The sequence below is a fragment of the Schistocerca serialis genome, chromosome 12 (genome assembly GCF_023864345.2).
Source record: "Schistocerca serialis cubense isolate TAMUIC-IGC-003099 chromosome 12, iqSchSeri2.2, whole genome shotgun sequence".
Classification (NCBI taxonomy): domain Eukaryota; kingdom Metazoa; phylum Arthropoda; class Insecta; order Orthoptera; family Acrididae; genus Schistocerca; species Schistocerca serialis.
This window is the reverse complement of record NC_064649.1, coordinates 153,303,604-153,322,618: the sequence shown is the minus strand read 5'-3', so window position 1 is coordinate 153,322,618 and position 19,015 is coordinate 153,303,604.

Sequence of the window (19,015 nt, the reverse complement as noted above, 5' to 3'; positions counted from 1 at the left end):
CAGCTCGGAATAACATCCTTCAGCTTACTGTGATGTCGCAAATACTTCTGTGTCTCACTGGGAGTCAAAAACGTCAGATCTCGTAAGTGTTGACAACGAATGAAAATGCATTAAAAATAAAAATTATTATCCACCAGCAGATAGGCGTTCTCATGCTAGAGCTTGATAATACATAATTAAATCTTTAGTGCCGGGCCAGAATTCCAACCCATTCATGCGAAATATGTGGAGATGTTGAGGAATCTGCAGTTTGGAACAAACAACAAGTTGTAGTCGAGCTGTATTGTCACGAAGGGATCAAATTCCGCGTTAAGGGCGGTCTGAGTTGCATTCCCAGTTCAGAACCAATTTTATCGACATACAAAAGCTCAAATAAAAGATGGATAAGTGTCCTGTGACCATACATAGCGTTTGTTTCGTCACTTGAAATAAATAACTAGTATAAGAAAGGTTACTGGTGATAGAGTTTCTACATGTCACACTCCTTACTTTATTGTGGTTCCACCTAACGTCTACTTGGTAGAGAAGGAATATCATGTTTAATGTGAATTTTCAGACCACACTGCCATTATGTCTTCTTCACTTGGCGTAGCCAGAAGAGAATACAATCTGCCTCTCACTATCAAAAAACATCGGCAGAAGTTGGAATCGAACCGAGACCATCGTCATATGAAACTATCATCAGTCCAACAGACCACCAAACCCTGTACTCTATGACCCATTTCTCTATCATAACACCGTTGCGGCACTCAAGATGAGAATTCTGACACACAGGCTCCCTGTAGTGGTTTGCAGGATGTTCAGTATATTCATTTACTTTCTTGACCGAATCGCCATGAACTAGCTGCCATGGCTACCCAGTGCATACATTCGACTCTATTTTGTAATCACCGAAATAAAATAACGTAACTGCCAATTACACAGAACTGCCAACAGTGCAGCATGCAGAAATTTAAATAGGAAGTGTTCATTTCCATTTGAGCTATTCTATTGCGCTATCTGTGTGTTGAAACCATCGTGCAGTGCAAAAGAAATGCTGTATCTGTCTGTCTCTCAGAAGTCTGGATCCGGCCAATGCATTATCTCACAGCACTGTGGAGTGCCGAAGTTCTGGAGGAACTGTTGTTCACTTCCAGAGGTGCTGTAGCTACGTCACAGCTAGTAGCGTAACGGTAAGCGTCGCGCAGTGTTGATAAGACGTCGCATGTTGTATTACATTCTGTTGTGGCGTAACAAGACAGCTACGCCACACTGAAGTAGCCGAAAGGCACGCGTAATCTTACGTAGGCTAGATAGAGGTCTGAAACAGGATTCGTAATGAATGTGATAAAGAAAAGAACGTAGCTACTAGAACACTTAACTTTTATATCGTCCTTTGGTATACAGCATTCTTGATGATACAAGTGAGACTCTATCTTGAGGTACATGCAATGTTACAAATGGCGCCTTGCTAGGTCGTAGCCATGGACTTAGCTGAAGGCTATTCTAACTATCTGCTCGGGTAATGAGCGATGCTTCGTCATGTACTAAATGGACCGCGGCCGATTTAAGCTACCACCTAGCAAGTGTGGTGTCTGGCGGTGACACCACATTCTTCCCCCGCAAATCGGTGAACGGTCGTGTGATAAGGCTTCCGCCCACCTGTGGGGACGACCCCATGTTGACGTATGGGATGAGGTGGGGAGCCTAACAACAGGCGAGGCTGTGCCACCCGCACCCGGCCATTCGGTCCGAGCGGAGCTAGGAAACGCCTTAAAACCTAGTCCAGGGTTTACGCCAACATGCGGTGTATGCGCCCGTAAAGAGACAGGAGGGGCCGAAGGGTCGACCTCCATTGCGTCGGGGTACCCGACGGGCGAAGACGACATCTGGTCCGGAGCGGGCAAGAGGTCCATGTCGGAGGACAGCTGGTCACGGGAAGCGATCGGCGGCTGCAGCGACGCGTCTACTGCGGGCGTCGCCGGCGGGAGAACAGGCTGCGGCGGCGGCGGCTGCGGCGGCGCGTCGCCATGGAGCACAATGGAAGGCAGCGTCGGTAACACCTGGGGATGAGGTGAGCCAGTAGATGGGTCCCCAGGGCGCTGATCGGACGGCACCGTCGCTGAAAGCAGACGGGGAGCGGCAGAACCCGTGCGACGACAGAGGCGTAGCTGATTGAGATGCCGACGCACCTCACCAGAGGCCCCCAAAACCAATTACATCGCGCGGACGAGGCAGCGAAGAATGCGCCCTGCGAGCCAACGCTGTGAACCTCGATAGTTGCGATAGAGTACAACGTCGCCTGGAGCAAAAGCAGGAGTCTGCCGCCGCACAGGAACCTGATGCGGCGGGTGCAGCAAAGACATCAAGGTTCGATGAGGACGACCGTGGAGCAACTCAGCCGGCGAGCGACCATCTCGGGGCTGAGAGCGATACGATGACAAAAAGAGCAACAACGCGTCCTCCCGAGAATGCGACTCTTTCAACTTCAACATCTGTGACTTGAAAGTCCGGACCAATCGTTCAGCGGCACCGTTTGACTGAGGCGAAAACGGCGCGGATGTCAGATGTTGAATACCATTGGCCTGGCAGAATGACTGAAATTCTGCGGACATGAATTGTGGGCCATTGTCGGAAACAATAGTCTGCGGAAGACCTTCAATGCAAAAGATAGCAGACAACGCTTGGATGGTGGCAGAGGACGTCGTGGAAGACATCCGGACAACAAAAGGAAAATTACTGAAGGCATCTACCAGAACCAACCATCGAGCATTCCAGAATGGACCAGCAAAATCTATGTGCAAGCGTTGCCAATTGGAAGTGGCTTTTGGCCATGCAAAGACTTTCCGCGGCGGTGCGAATTGTTGTTCGGCACACGCCATGCAAGAAGAACACATATTCGTAATCGCAGCATCGATTCCGAACCAAGTACAGTGCTGACGAGAAAGTTGTTTCGTTCGCACTATCCCCCAATGTCCTTGGTGAAGAAGCCGTAAAACAGAGGACTGTAACGAACATGGGACCACGACTCGGGACTGATCATTATCAGAACGCAACAACAAAACACCACGTCGAACAAAAAGTCTCTCCTTGTGAGCAAAAAATCGGCGAACCAACGGATCCTCGATCCGCGACTTTGACAAAGGCCAGTGCGTAGCAACAAAACGCAAAACGGTAGCAAGGACAGGGTCAGCAGCAGTGGCTGTAGCTACACGACGAAAATCAATCGGAAACGATTCGACCTCTTCATCGGTTTCCGCATCAATGAACATGCAAGCAAGTTCGGAAGAATCGAATGCTCTATCCTCAGCAACAGGCAAATGGGACAACGCATCGGCGTTTCTGTGCTTAGCAGTGAACCGATACAAGATATCTTAGCGGTACTGCGAGAGGAAAATAGACCAGCGAATGAATTTCTGCGCTGTACGCGGAGGTACAGGCTTGTTCGGATGAAAAAGCGATGTTAAAGGTTCGTGGTCTGTGATGATGATAAAGGGACGACCATACAAGAAATCATGGAACTTAGTAACACCAAACACGAGAGCCAAAGCTTCTTTCTCTATCTGGGAATAATTTCTTTGCGCAGGTGAGAGCAATTTGGACGCAAAGGCAATAGGGCGATCATGCGAGCCAACTTTGTGCACAAGCACAGCACCGACCCCGAAATCCGATGCATCTACCATCAACAAAAGGGGTTTCTGGGGATCGAATGGCGTAAGGCAAGTATTAGAAAGCAACACCGATTTCAACTGGTGAACAGCGCGTTCGCATTCCGTCGTCCAGAGAAACGGAACACCTGTACGGCATAAGCGATGAAGCGGAGCTGAAATGGAAGAGGCATTGCGCACATTCACTCACACCTTGTGATTCTAAATCATTTAATGTTCTTGCGAGCTCATCACGCAATGCGTGAGGAACATTGCGCGCTCTGAAAAATTTCGGTTGCGCGTTGACTTTCAGTTCCAAATGTGCTTCATAGTTCGTAGCGCAACCAAGGCGCGGTGCAAAAATGTCGGAAAATTCTTCACATAGACGAGAAACACTGTCTGAAGGCACAGTCTGATTCATTGATAGGACCTGATTTACAATAGACAAGTTAAACAACTGAAATAAATCTAAACCAAACAAGTTCACTGCAGAAGAAGAACGAAGAACGTAAAATGACACAAGTTTTGTTTGTCCCTTGTATGTTGCAAGAAGGGTGCACTGTCCGAACACAGGGATAAGCTGTCCTGAATAACTTTTTAACTGAACATTTGCGGCACGCAACGGAGGTTTGCCCAGTTGTTTGTACGTGTCATGATTGAGCAATGAAACTGCAGCTCCGGTATCGAGCTGGAATGGTATGACCTTGCCATTAAAGTCCAAATCTACAAAAAGTTTATTGTCCTGCCGACGACAAGAGCGATTGTCTTGTGCAATTTGAACTGATACAGGTACAGCATCACTTGCTAATTGACGTGATTCCGGCGACGTCGACGCACAGTTTTTGTGGGACGAACACAGTCACTGTTAGAGAAAGTGGCACTGGCCGAAGCGGCATTAACTACATGAATGTCCATGGGCGAAGGCCCACGAGCCTGAGTGTCCTTGGTTCGATACCGGCGCGAAGCAAAAGGCCGGGAATGATTGTGATTGTCTGATCTGAGCTTTTTCTGGCAAACACTTTGAACATGTCATTTCTTATTACAGAAAAAGCAAATAGCTTGGCGTGACGGGCAATGTTCACGCGAATGTCTAGTAGCACACCGCGGGCATGATTTCACTGCATTTGCATGCTGGCGCGGCACACCTGGGTTAGAGCGTGGCGGCCGCTGCGCCGACATGTGCGAGGGCAGTTTACCGGGCCGCCCAGCGCGCCCGGCGGACCGGTTAATGGTACACACGGCTGGCGAAATTGCAAATGAGTCCTGAGCAAAGTCAAGCGTGTCTTGTCTACCCAATATGTCAATCACTTGTTGAAGGGAGGGATTAACGAGTTTCAAAATTTGCTCCCGTATACGAACATCAGAAACGTTCTGTGCAATTGCGTCACGTACCATTGTATCTGATTAAGGGAGTCCACATTCACACTCAAAAGCACAATCCCTTGTAAGGCCTTGCAATGTTGCAACCCACTCCCTATTAGTTTGACCGGCCGTACGTTTTGTACGAAAGAAAGTATACCTTTTTGCAACTACATTAACTGTTTCTTTGAAATAGGCGTCCAATGCCGACAAAATTTCTTCGTAGGACAGAGTTGCTACGTCGCGTCGGGGAAACAATTTCACTATCACACGGTAGGTGGACACACCTACACACGAAAGCAAAAACGGCTGCCGCTCTTTACCTTGAATTCTGTAGGCGGCGAGATGAAATCCAAACTGGCGTGACCACTCGGTCCATGTCTCTTGCGTTAGGTCAAACGGCCTAAAAGGCGGTGCAACTGCGAGTTGTGGCTGCGGTAGCGGTGAAGCGGCGGCTGCCGCATCGTGTTGCAGTGCACGTTGACCCTGGACGAGCTGTCCAAGGGCATCCAATAACGCCTGCGTCTGCTGATTCTGCAAGCGATAAAATTCGGACAGTACATCTGGCGAAGCCATGACACAAGTAAATGTAAGCAATTAGAAAGAACAAGACCCTTTCCGTTGACTCGTCGCCAACTGTTGTGGCGTAACAAGACAGCTACGCCACACTGAAGTAGCCGAAAGGCACGCGTAATCTCACGTAGGCTAGATAGAGGTCTGAAACAGGATTCGTAATGAATGTGATAAAGAAAAGAACGTAGCTACTAGAACACTTAACTTTTATATCGTCCTTTGGTATACAGCATTCTTGAGGATACAAGTGAGACTCTATCTTGAGGTACATGCAATGTTACAAATGGCGCCTTGCTAGGTCGTAGCCATGGACTTAGCTGAAGGCTATTCTAACTATCTGCTCGGCTAATGAGCGATGCTTCGTCAGTATAGTCGCTAGCAAAGTCGTCCGTACAACTGGGGCGAGTGCTAGTCCGTATCTCGAGACCTGCCTTGTGGTGGCGCTCGGTCTGCGATCACACAGTGGCGACACGCGGGTCCGACATGTACTAAATGGACCGCGGCCGATTTAAGCTACCACCTAGCAAGTGTGGTGTCTGGCGGTGACACCACACATTCGCTACTACATTTTTTTAAAACGCAATTCTGCTGTTTGCTGAAGTTAACAATTTAATGGGACTTTGAACATAATTCTCTTCACTTCCCAACCCAAAATAGTCGCATGTGGAAAAAAGGCTAACTTCTGCGTCATTTTGTTCTTTTCAGGTTTAATAGACAGCCAGGCAGCAGATGCGCTCAAAGCTTTTGTATTATGTATGGGGGGAGTGCATCGTGCCAAAATAGTCAGAAAAGTATTTTCTACATTAGCTGTCGTCTGGTAGTGGCATTTCATTCTTCTTCAAACCTTGTTTGGCAACTTTAACTCAGAACAAGTTTTCTACGTGCATGTAATCAATAAACTGCATGTGCATTGTCAGACTGTTATAGATAACATCAGAGAAATCGCATATATCGTTGATAATTAATTTCTCTCTCATGTTTAGTATTGTTTTAACAACACTAAAAGAAAACTTACGAAAACTGTGCACTGTATTGTAAGAAATGAAATAAAACTACCCACGATAACCTTACGACGAAAGTAAGCCTGTTTTAACAAAACACGAATTAGTAAAACACTACTCACTTAGCTTTCGATTGGGTCTGTGTTTAAGTGGTATGCTGTGTCATACTCAACAGGTATGCAAACGTGGCATCTCATAAATAAAGTTACATATTCCTAGAAACCCAAAATTTGCTTGTCAGCAGCGGAAAGAGACGTTTCCTGTTGTGCAGCATTGTGAGTTTTTCTCCATTGCACTATGAGCTGAAAGTATTTTCTTACGATTTGCTTATAGATGTTTGATCTGACTGCTTACAGCTCTCACACAGAAGGTATAAAAACGTTAGCTTCAGCGCGGCTGGAACCGCGAACCATAACAGCCTCGTTTCCACAGGCCAGCACGTCAATACAAAGCTAGCGGATAACTACGGTTTGCGCCTTCCTCTTACGAGGCCAATAGTGGCTAGAACTCGTAAACCGCTATTTACAGTACGAGATTAGTTGCGATTGCCACGTTCAATGACTTTGCTGGGCTGAAAACCGTAAATTTACAATCTTCTGTTACACCTCAATCGATAACAACTCAGGTTATTCAATGGAAATGACACGAGAAATCAAGTGAACTTTGAGGCTTAATTCCGTGCACACCAGGAAGTAACTCGTCGATCACAGAGTTGCCAAACATACCTTGCGTTGTTGCCAAATCTCAGTTACATTACCAGCAGGAAGAAGACGAACCGATGTGATCCTACAGCGGGCTGGGAAATGACCATAGCTGGCGTCTCAAAGACGCGGCTGCTGCGGCCTGGAATACGTAATGCGTCTGATTCGCATTTCGGTAACTAGGATTAGGGACTGGAGCTTAGTTACTAATAATACTCAGAACTGACTGCTACTAAGCATCATAAATCAGTAACTCTCATAGTTGTTTTTATATTTCTTAAGTAACTGTACTCAAAACTAAGAAACTCATTCACGGACGTTTTCGTGCCTCGCCGATAGTCGAGCACAATAAACAAATAAAAATAAAAAGAGAATGTGTGTGTGTGTGTGTGTATGTGTGTGTGTGTGTGTGCGTGTGTGTGTGTGTGTGAGAGAGAGAGAGAGAGAGAGAGAGAGAGAGTAAAAAATTGTTGTAAAGAAAGTGAATACTGGTATTTAGAGAAATCTTTCATTAAAATGACTCGTTCCAAATCATTACGAAATGTCGTATTCATGATCTATGAAACAAGTATTAATCTAATCTAATCTAATCATATCATAGCATATTGCTGACTATCCATGTAGAGTCATGAAGTACAGAAATTTTCGCCTATTTCAGTAACCAAATCTAAACTTGTAAATAAAAGACGACAGTTTTTGTAATAAACCGGGACTCCTATCAAGACCCTTTCATCCCTGTTAACTAACCATGAAAGATGTCTGATATACCTCAATTCAGAAGTAACGATGTGTGTATGAATTTAAAGATGAAGCGCATGATGTGAAGTTCTGCGACGGAGATACGAACCCAAGACGTAATCGGATTGTTAACTAAGTAAAATCAAATGTTACGTATCTGTTTTTCTTGCCAGCTACTAAGTGTTTAATCTAAAATAAGGACACAAATTTTTGTGCCTGGGCGACAATCGAACCGCACTCCTATAGTTCTTCTTTATTGTCCACGAATATTGCTTAAGTATCAATTGCTTACTCACCAACAGTAAGATGTGTGCGTGTTTGTCCAGAAATTGTTGGCAACATGAACAGACATAAAAAATGCACGTTAATTTTCACTAGCAGGCCGGTGTGCACGTGATAGGGCTTGAAATGAAATTATGAATATTTTTGTACTGGATCAGGATTCGTACCCACATATTTACCTTTGGAGGAGATCTAGAGAAGACTACAGTCTTGGGAAAAGGAATGAAATGATTGAACTATACTGTTCCGAGAGATTCAGATCATCGAAAGAGGAGATACGAATTCGAATCACAGTCCAGCACCAAATTTTTCAACGTCTCTAGTTCAATCAAGTACAAGTAAAATAAGAGCCCTGTTCCTTTAGACGGCTAACAGTTCATCAAATAAAATAAAATTTTCTAATGTAAGTAAGTTTACTGGTGACAGTATTTCTGTTTACCCTGACCTCCACCTATGTCATTTTCCAACGTGAACCGGCTCTGCCCAGTTTGGAATGAAGGAACGTGATGTTTAATGCGGATTCTGGATTATAACAGCTTTCTCTTGAGGTTACCATAGGTAAAGTAAATCTGTTTGTGCCTCTTAAAAGTAAATGCCTGAACTCACATATTGCACTTGTGATAGTTCGTTCCACCGAACCATGGAACCGTGCGACCGCTACGGTCGCTGGTTCGAATCATGCCTCGGGCATGGATGTGTGTGATGTCCTTAGGTTAGTTAGGTTTAAGTAGTTCTAAGTTCTAGGGGACTGATGACCTCAGCAGTTAAGTCCCATAGTGCTCAGAGCCATCTGAACCACCGAACCATTGTGGCCACACTTCCCAGCCCCAGGAATGTGCTGTAATGCATGATGTGCTTAGCGTACTAAACTTGTCAAGGTGGAAAAAAAACGCGAGTCTAATAAATGGTTAAGTAGAAGCAAGCTTCTGACGTGGAGATTATGCTATTCTCATGTCTGCAGGATGTAAAGACTCTTCCAGGCGTCATAGCCTCGATTTGAAGCCATTTTGAAATTTTCACTAATTCAGGAAATTTCTTAGTTCGAGAAAATCTACTGTGAATTGTGAAGTTACCGGAGAATTCGATTATCACCGTCATTATTACTATCATTTTCTTCGTACCGCTGCTGGAACACATGTGCTTGAAGATCATTTAAGTCCTTTTGGTCATTATAAAAGTAGTTGCCCAAGAACAAGTTCCTTCCTTGTCTACGGAATCCCTTTCATGTTGATATCAAACATCAGCAATTACTCGTAGGTCACATTAAAACTAAAGTAATTGATGAAGACGTACTTTATAACGAAAACGCGCTGCCTTTCTTCATTTACTTGCGCCTAGAAATGGCTGTCGCATACTGCCAAACCAAAAGCCAAGGGATCTTACTGCCTTCCAATATACGTCGCCGTCAGTTCTTCCATATGATTTGGTCGACGTGACCTGTTTCAAGTCGTGTATGACACAGAACGTTTTAGAAAATAAATTGTTTTCCTTTGCAATAGACAGAAAGATTTTCATTCTAAGCCATCCAAGTCCAAAATTTTCGCAATATTAGTTCAAATTTAATATTCGCTTCCATAATGTGAGGAAAGTATTTCACAGTTGCAAAACCCGCATCCGACTCACTGTCCTTACACTTAGTCGCTGGCCATAAATTCTAGCTCAAAGTGACGCCAGTTTAAGTAACCTAATGTAGCGAAGACTGTTTGCCAGTGCTCTTTCTCACCGGAAAACATGCAATTCACTCATTGGGCTCCATAAGTACACTGTAACAGTAATTTCTGTGTGTATGCAATGCTTACGGATTGTCGAATTTAGTGGTGCTCTCCCTTCCACTTCTGTGTACAATATGCCTGACCTAAGCGGGCCCTTTGTCATTACAGGCCCTGGGCGGTGCAACATCACATTGACAACAGTAGTGTGCTTATACTGACAACCTCATTGTTCGTTTTACCCGATTTTGCAATCATTTAAGTAAAACTACATGACCTTCGAGTGGGAGACATTTCCTCCCCCTTTTCCTTCTGTGAAATTAGTCAGTAAGCTTTTTGCCTTCGAACCAGCGAAATGCGGCAGAGTACGGCTGGTAAACGATTTACAAACCACTATTTAGTGCCGCTAACACGATTTCTTTAAACATTGGCGTAGCTGAAGGAATTTACTTTCTTCTTAAATCGTCTTATGCAGCAACGTTCACAGATATCTCAAATAGGAAAAGCTCTTTATCCAGGTACGAAGGTTGTAAAACAAACTTCCCACAGTTTGTGTCAGGTTGTTGTTTTCGTCTGATAGCACTGCGTAAGTATTTTGTGTAAGAGGTATTAAAGTAGTTCCTGTAGCTGTGGGAATCATTGGTAGAAAACGAGTTTCACACCAATGGGTACAGTACTGATAAATATTCAAAATTATTATCAACCAAAGTCTGCGTTCATCCACAAACAGAGGCGTATTTGTAATATTGAAGCTAGACTACGTATCCTTGTCTTCCTTGAGTGGGCATTGGAAGGCGTTTACACACACGTATACGAGGGTAATCCCAGAGGTAAGGTCTATTAAGGGACACGCAAGTGCCAACGCAGGCACAAACGAGAGATCCTTAATTTTAATAGCAAGCAGAAACCCCAGTGTTGGCTGCATGGTGGCAAGGTGATAAAGAGCAAGACTATGGATACGAAGGTCCCACGATTTTTATGTGCCGTTTTACACATATTTCCCCTGGGGCAGTGTTTGTTGATGTGAAAAATGCCGAGCTGCACTGTGGTCCGAAAGCCACGTAAAACTGTAGGTTCCCCTATTAACTGGCTAGGTAAGTCAAGTCAAAGGTCGGATGAAAGCAACAGCATACCACCTCCAACAAGACCGTGCCTATTAAAGCAATGTGGTGTTCAAACCGCTCTTGCGACTGATGACTGCTTTACTTTCTATGGGTTTCAAAACTAATGATCTTCGGGTTATTAACATTTTTGTGTTTTCATGCTGTTGCTTTGATGCCAGTAAACGTAAGTAACCGGCCGAGCACTGTCGATGCTGTCGACCCCAGTTACAATTTTGGTCAAGGCTACGTTTCAGTCGAATACCTCTATGGGCCTTTCTGCGTATTTCAAGATGTACTTTTATACACTTGGTACGCTTCCAAATTGATATCTGATAGAGCTGTATTTAGCGACATGAATCAGATATGTTTTCCGTGCAATATATCGGACAACACGTCAGTGCAGCGAGATTTCGTTTATGTGTTGCGCATGGTGCAAGAAATATCTGTGGTTTGCTTGCTTCTGTGATAGGTTTCACCGCACTGAATGCGAGCAAGCTCACGAATAGACTGTCAATAACTGGAATTACGCAATAAAACACTTAAAAGTTGTATTTTTGCACTATGTATCCCGATGAAAATAACTGTAAACAGGTTATATGCCTACTTCCTTATTATCGCGCTTCTCGATGCTTTCCTCAAAAAATTAAAATAAAAATAAAAAGAGAGAGAGAGACAGAGAGAGAAAATAGAAATGTATTTCAAATATCAGCTCAGTGACGCCATGTTCGTCTCGTGTTGTAAAGCAAGGATAGTTGATAGGTAATATCTCGTTGTACTAGCGATATGTATGGTTACGGGGTTCTTTGTTTTCTCTCTGCAAACAACTAGAACAGAACTCAGTAACAAAGTGGTAAGAACACCTACTCAGTGCGCCAATTAAACACTCAGCCATTCTTGGTTATTTTGTTAATCGTCTGTAATGCAGTAAACATTCTTGATTATTGATTTGTAATTACTACCATTGTTATTGTTATTCGCCACCACACAACAGCTTTCCTATCACTCATTGCCGCCGATGCACGTAACGAGTGGATCAGGATGAATGGAATGTGGGATGTTTCGACACGGAGAATATACACATTTATCTCGGCGTCTTGTGTCAGGGTAATATGAAAATCTCAATAAGAAAAGACGACAATAACACCCAACTATTTCTGTCCACTTAACGCCATGACGACAGACAAATTGGCGTCTCACTGTATTTTGATTATAATTCGTTAGCCTTTTTGCGACCTCATTTTAATACCTCGTGGGAGAAGGCATAATATTTTGCTTTTTGAACACCGAACAATAACACACAAAGATAGTAGATGGAAGGATACAAAGAAAAAAATCAGACTCATGGGTTTGGATCCAGTTCATCATAAGAAGACTAAACAAGAGGGAAACATTATGAAAGCAATGAATACGCTGGTTAGTATACGTTATTTGTATAGATCTGAAGATGAAAAAGCGCAGATCTGCACAGTGCCAGCATCTGCACTTTAGTTTCTGTCTTAATGAGCATAATTTTTAGTTACTTCTCTTCTGAATTATCAAATGAATTGATTATTACGTGGTACAGAATAATTAGGTAACTGTGTTTCTTACAGCTTCCATTTGCACCAACATTTTTTCTGCATTCTCGTGCAATTCAGGAAATTCTACTTGTATGATCACAAGACTGCAATCGATTTCGAGGTGCAAAGTGTTTGTTATCTCACTTTTCGTGACAGGTTGGCAAAGTTGATTTCCAAAGACTTTATGTTGTACTGAAATAATCTTTTGTAACAATGTAACAAGGTAAGTGTTTTATTCGTATATTATATGTGCGAAACTGTAATCGTGATGGAAGATTACACACCTGAATGTTTGACACAGCTGGTAGGAGAAAACGCTGCATATTACCCAAACCCCGCGCCTCGTCTCCGTATCCTCCTATGACACGAGCACAGGATTCTCCTCCTATAACGCTACAGAGCTGTTCCTAGCACAGCTGAGAATTGGCAACATCGTCACAAACATTTGGCAACACTGTGACAGTACAATCACTTCCGCGTGTGGTACTGAACTGACTCGCTAAATTCACTTGATATTCCCTCTCCATTTGAATGACTCGTGGTATATAATCCTCACGTAAACTAAGACACTGAGACAGAAATTACAATATATTTGGCTAAACAAATGCTATTCTTCACATAAGTGACAGCTTTTAATATCGTTCACGATGGGTTATGAGGCTGAGCGACCAATACCATGACGAGAGTGGCATGCTGGCAGCAGTGTGTCCGTAGCCCTGTGGTACCGTCCGTGTCTCGAGTTCCAACGGTTAAGAAAATCGTCAGTTCTAACCGTGGTAGGGGCAGCGCGTGCGAGGTTTTTTTGTGTATTCTTTCATGGAGCTGCGAATTCCCAGAAAAAATTCTGTAACAAAATCAGAAGAAAACCTTTACACACCAAATCCTCTTGGCAGCTCGACACAGTAAGTTGTATTAATGGTCGTAGATCTCGGCTTTGTGACTGCCAAGCTGCTATACAATACAAGCGTCTCTGAAGAATTTCGAATCGACCGTCAACAATACGAAATTCAATAACGTTCTTCACTTAAGACTCCCATGCCAGGGTGATAAGTATGAAGGAAATAAATTGATTAGCAAATCGCAAGAAAATACTTTCAGCTCAAAGTGCAATGGTGAAAAACTTACAATGCTGCACAACAGGTAACGCCTCTTTCCGCTGCTGACAAGCGAATTTTGGGTTTCTAGAAATACGAAACTTTATTTGTGAAATGCTACGTTTGCATACCTGTTGAGTATGACACAGCATACCATTTAAACACAGACCCAATCGAAATCTAAGTGAGTAGTGTTTTACTAATTCGTGCAGATAGAGGCACACGTGTGTACAGATACTCAGGTTTGTTAAAAGAGGCGTACTTTCGTCGTAAGGTTATCGTGGGTAGTTTTATTTCATTTCTTACAATACAGTGCACAGTTTTCGTAAGGTTTCTTTTAGTGTTGTTAAAACAATACTAAACATGAGAGAGAAATTAATTATCAACGATATATGCGAATTCTCTGATGTTATCTATAACAGTCTGACAACGTACATGCAGTTTATTGATTACATGCCCGTAGAAAACTTGTTCTGAGTTAAAGTTGTCAAACAAGGTTTGAAGAAGAATAAAATGCCACTACCAGACCACAGCTAATGTAGAAAATACTTTTCTGACTATATTGGCACGATGCATTCCCCCCATACATAATACAAAACCTTTGAGCGCATCTGCTGCCTGGCCGTCTATTAAACCTGAAAGAACAAAATGACGCAGAAGTTAGCCTTTTTTCCACATGCGACTATTTTGGGTTGAGAAGTGAAGAGAATTATGTTCAAAGTCCCATTAAATTGTTAACTTCAGCAGACAGCAGCGTTGTGTTTTGAAAACATGTAGTAGCGAATGTAATACAACATGCGACGTCTTATCAACAGTGCGCGGCGCTCACCGTTACGCTACTAGCTGTGACGTAGCTGCAGCACCTCTGGAAGTGAACAACAGTTCCTCCAGAACTTCGGCACTCCACAGTGCTGTGAGATAATGCATATGGCCGGATCCAGACTTCTGAGAGACAGACAGATACAGCATTTCTTTTGCACTGCACGATGGTTTCAACACACAGATAGCGCAATAGAGTAGCTCAAATGGAAATGAACACTTCCTATTTAAATTTCTGCATGCTGCACTGTTGGCAGTTCTGTGTAAGTGGCAGTTACGTTATTTTATTTCGGTGATTACAAAATAGAGTCGAATGTATGCACTGGGTAGCCAAGGCAGCTAGTTCATGGCGATTCGGTCAACAAAGTAAATGAATGTACTGAACATCCTGCAAACCACTACAGGGAGCCTGTGTGTCAGAATTCTCATCTTGAGTGCCGCAACGGTGTTATGATAGAGAAATGGGTCATAGAGTAGAGGGTTTGGTGGCCTGTTGGACTGATGATAGTTTCATATGACGATGGTCTCGGTTCGATTCCAACTTCTGCCGATGTTTTTTGATAGGGAGAGGCAGATTGTATTCTCTTCTGGCTACGCCAAGTGAAGAAGACATAATGGCAGTGTGGTCTGAAAATTCACATTAAACATGATATTCCTTCTCTACTAAGTAGTTACTTGTGAAGAAGCAGTATTTAACATCTCTCGTAGTTCGTTAACAGGGACAATAGATGCTGGGTAGGAATTCGCGTCCGTTAAAAATATTGACGTTATGTAATTTAAAGTTGATATTTGTTAACTGATACTGTCTAAAATCGAGGTATATCACTCTCTTTATACCTAGTCAGGAATGACAGTTAATTTCTCTCAGTCACGAAATCTTAGTTTGCATGACGTGGGTTTGAATCCATATGCAGAACGAGTCGGTTCGTCGTGTCATTTGAAGCTCATACATATTCTCAACTAGCTGCTCGTGAATAACGTAAATTTTTAATGACATTTTGTGTTAAATAACAAGTATGGTATGTTACTTTGAAGAGGAAATCATGAATACGACGAACTTACTACGTGCATTACCTATCTGACGAAATAATGAGAGTGCTAACATTTCATTCAGGTATGTCATTTATTGCAATAAATGAGAGCTTACAAGCCTTAAGGACAGTCTTATCTGTGATGAGGTGTTCCCTGATATTTTTAGTATCGTGGTATTTCTTTACATCCTGAGTTATTGCGATACAGAGCAATGTTTTCTAGTGATGACTTGTTGGAACCATTTTCAATAGTCAAACGACTGTATCAAGGAGCGATTAGAGGACCTGCTAGACAGGTACGTTATGTGGGTTGCCTGGGAATCAGGCGAAATGCAATCCAGGTCGTTCGGATACTTTTGAGCATGACTGTGCTTCGTTAACAATCCGATTATGTGCTGGGTTCGCATCCCTGTCACAAGCTTTATATGATGGAATTTCAATCTTAAACATGAGCATACCTTGTTCCTTGTGAATGACACCATATTAAACGTCGTTGGGGGTAGTTCCCAGGACGGTAACTGTTTTGACAGGATTCCCAGTTCAGTACAAACATTTTCGTCATTTATTTTCAGGGTCTGGATTGATAACTGATACTGGTGCAAACGTCTGTACTTCACGTCTCTTTATGCCTAGTGATCCGGTCTCAATAAGGCACAAACAAAGCTTAGCTTACTTGGCAATGGCTATATGTGCTGGCTTTGAATCCAGGTCCAGAACGACGACGCTGGTCATGTCATTTAAAGTTCAAATTTGTGTACACGTAGCTGTTGATGTGTTACGAGAACAATGATATTACTGGTGATTCGCTGTTAATGTTGAGATTTCCTTAGAGTGCTTTTTGCCGTTAATCGCGTTTTTCTACTGGTTCGTCAAATATCCAGTTTCCAGAGCCACTCGCCGTTGAGTGACCTTCAGCACATGGACGGAAAACCTTTTAGAGAGTGAAAAACTTTTTTCCAATTGCCGTACAGCTTTGTAAGTCCATATATTGTCTCAAGTATTTAATTTTGACTAAGGATTACTGTACGATATATGTAAAATAATCCGTTTTCTCCGAACTTTTGGAATGTCACTTTTTCTAATTAAGGTTAGTTTATGAGTGTTATGGGGTGTTTAATTGCTAAGAACGTGTTTTCTAATATGTTTTGTATGACGATATTAGTTGACGCTTAGACTGACTGCCATAAAGACCTTTGGTCTCTTAGTAGTCTCTTGCGGTACCCATTGTGTGTAGTCAAACGACTGTACCCCACGGGGTTTTGTTGTTTAGAGGACCTTCAACACAGCTACGTTATGTTGGTTGTATTCGGCAGTGACGTACTTTTTTTGCTGTCAAGTGTACAAGGTAACAAATATTGAACAATATGAAAAAAAGGTAAATTAATTATAAACTACGTCGTGCACACACTTTATTCAACATGTAAATGTCACTACAAATATCCGTATTTACGTTATGACACGTTCGATACGCCTGCCATCATTGGCGATCATGTGGCGCAGACGGATAGTGAAAATCTGCGTGACCCACTGAAGTGTCGGAACATCGATGCTGCCGATGACCTCCTGAATGGCTGTTTCAGCTCGGTAGTGGTTTGGGGGTTACTGCTGTATGCTTTGTCTTTAATATAGCCCCACAAAAAGGAGTCGCACGTGTTCAGATCTGGAGAATATGGCGGCCAATCGAGGACCATACTAGTGCCCTCTGGATACTCCAGAGCCAGAATGCGGTCCCCAAAGTGCCGTTCCAGGACATCAAACACTCTACTGCTTCGATGGGGTCGAGCTCCGTCTTGCATGAACCACATCGTGTCGAAACCAGGGTCACTTTGGTTAATGGGAATGAAACCATCTTCAAAAACCTTCATGTACCATTCGGCAGTCACGGTGCCATCGAGGAATATGTCATCGATTATTCCGTGACTGGGCACTGCACGTCACACAGATATACGTTGAGGGTGAAGAGACTTCTCGATCGCGCGCCAGTTTTGCTTGCTGACGAACCCATCCAAATGAAAGTGGGCTTCATCGTTAAACGAAACAACAAGGCGTATATTAATTCCCATCATGCCCCGCGGCCAACCGTGCAGTTTGAACATCCTAAGGTAAACCATTCAGAAGTTATGAAGATTTTATTTCATATAGCTCAGTAACTATCACCATGTAGATGCAGATGTGGTGTACGTGATGTAGATGGGGACAAACCGTGGGAATGAGATCGCAATTCTGTAAGACCCACTAATTCTGACAAAGCACACTGAATGAGATAATTTGGCTCAGAGAGTTTTCACAGTGGTGGGTGGCAAATACTGGACATGCAACAGTTCGTTTCAATAACTATTACATTGTTCCCTCTACAGTTTCAAAGCAAAGTGTATAATTTTACCCCAAATACAGTAGCACTATTTGTGACGAACATTTACCCTACGAGAAGGTAAACACTTGGTTCTTTTAGGGTCATGTGAGCCTTATACCTGAAAATTTCTGTGGGCTGTCGGCAGGATTAGGTCGAGCAACGATCATTAAATGCCCTTTAAATGCCTAAAACTCGGCTGCCAATCGCCAAAAACGTTTATGCGTAGGGAGACTGAGCCACACAGCATTGGAACACAGTGAGCATTTGATTATATTAAATCTGTGATTGTCAGGATACCGTCATAATTTTGCACATGTAGCCTACACTCTCTTAACATCTAGGAGACTGAAAACTAGATGGATGAATGATGCTCGAGTACTGAAATTGTGAGTCTAGTGTTTTACTACTTTCCTCTGCAAATTTTGACACGTCTGTAGTAATTATTTGTATATGCGGCTGGTCCCGGCGGAGGTTCAAGTCCTCCCTCGGGCATAGGTGTGTGTTGGTCCTTACGATAATTTAGGTTAAGTAGTGTGGAAGCTGGCGACTATAATGAGGGAAAAGAGAGTGGACTGGAAAACCAGAAGACTTATAAACTCATTATATTTAATCAAAAATTTCAGTTAAAGTGAGAGGAGAAAGCACAGTCTGGATCAGACTAGGAAAAGGAGTAAGACAAGGATACTGTTTATCACCTACTCTTTTCAACCTCTACTTGGAAAATATGATTGACCAATGCTCATTAGATGACAAAGGAGTAGAAATTGGAGGAAGAAGAGTAGGGTGTTTGAGATTTGCTGATGACATGGTCCTTCTAGCCACAGGGGGAAAGAATTACAGGATTTGGTGGACACCATTGCAACTAACGGAAAAAAATATGGAATGAAAATTAACACAAATAAAACAAAAGTATTGGCACTAGGAGGAAATAAGGAAATAAAAATTATGCTGAATGGAGAAATACTAGAACAGGTGCAAAATTTTAAATATCTTGGAAGCAGGATAGACACCGACTCGAAGTGCACCACAGAAATTAAAACAAGCATAGTAATGGCAAAAGAGGCGTT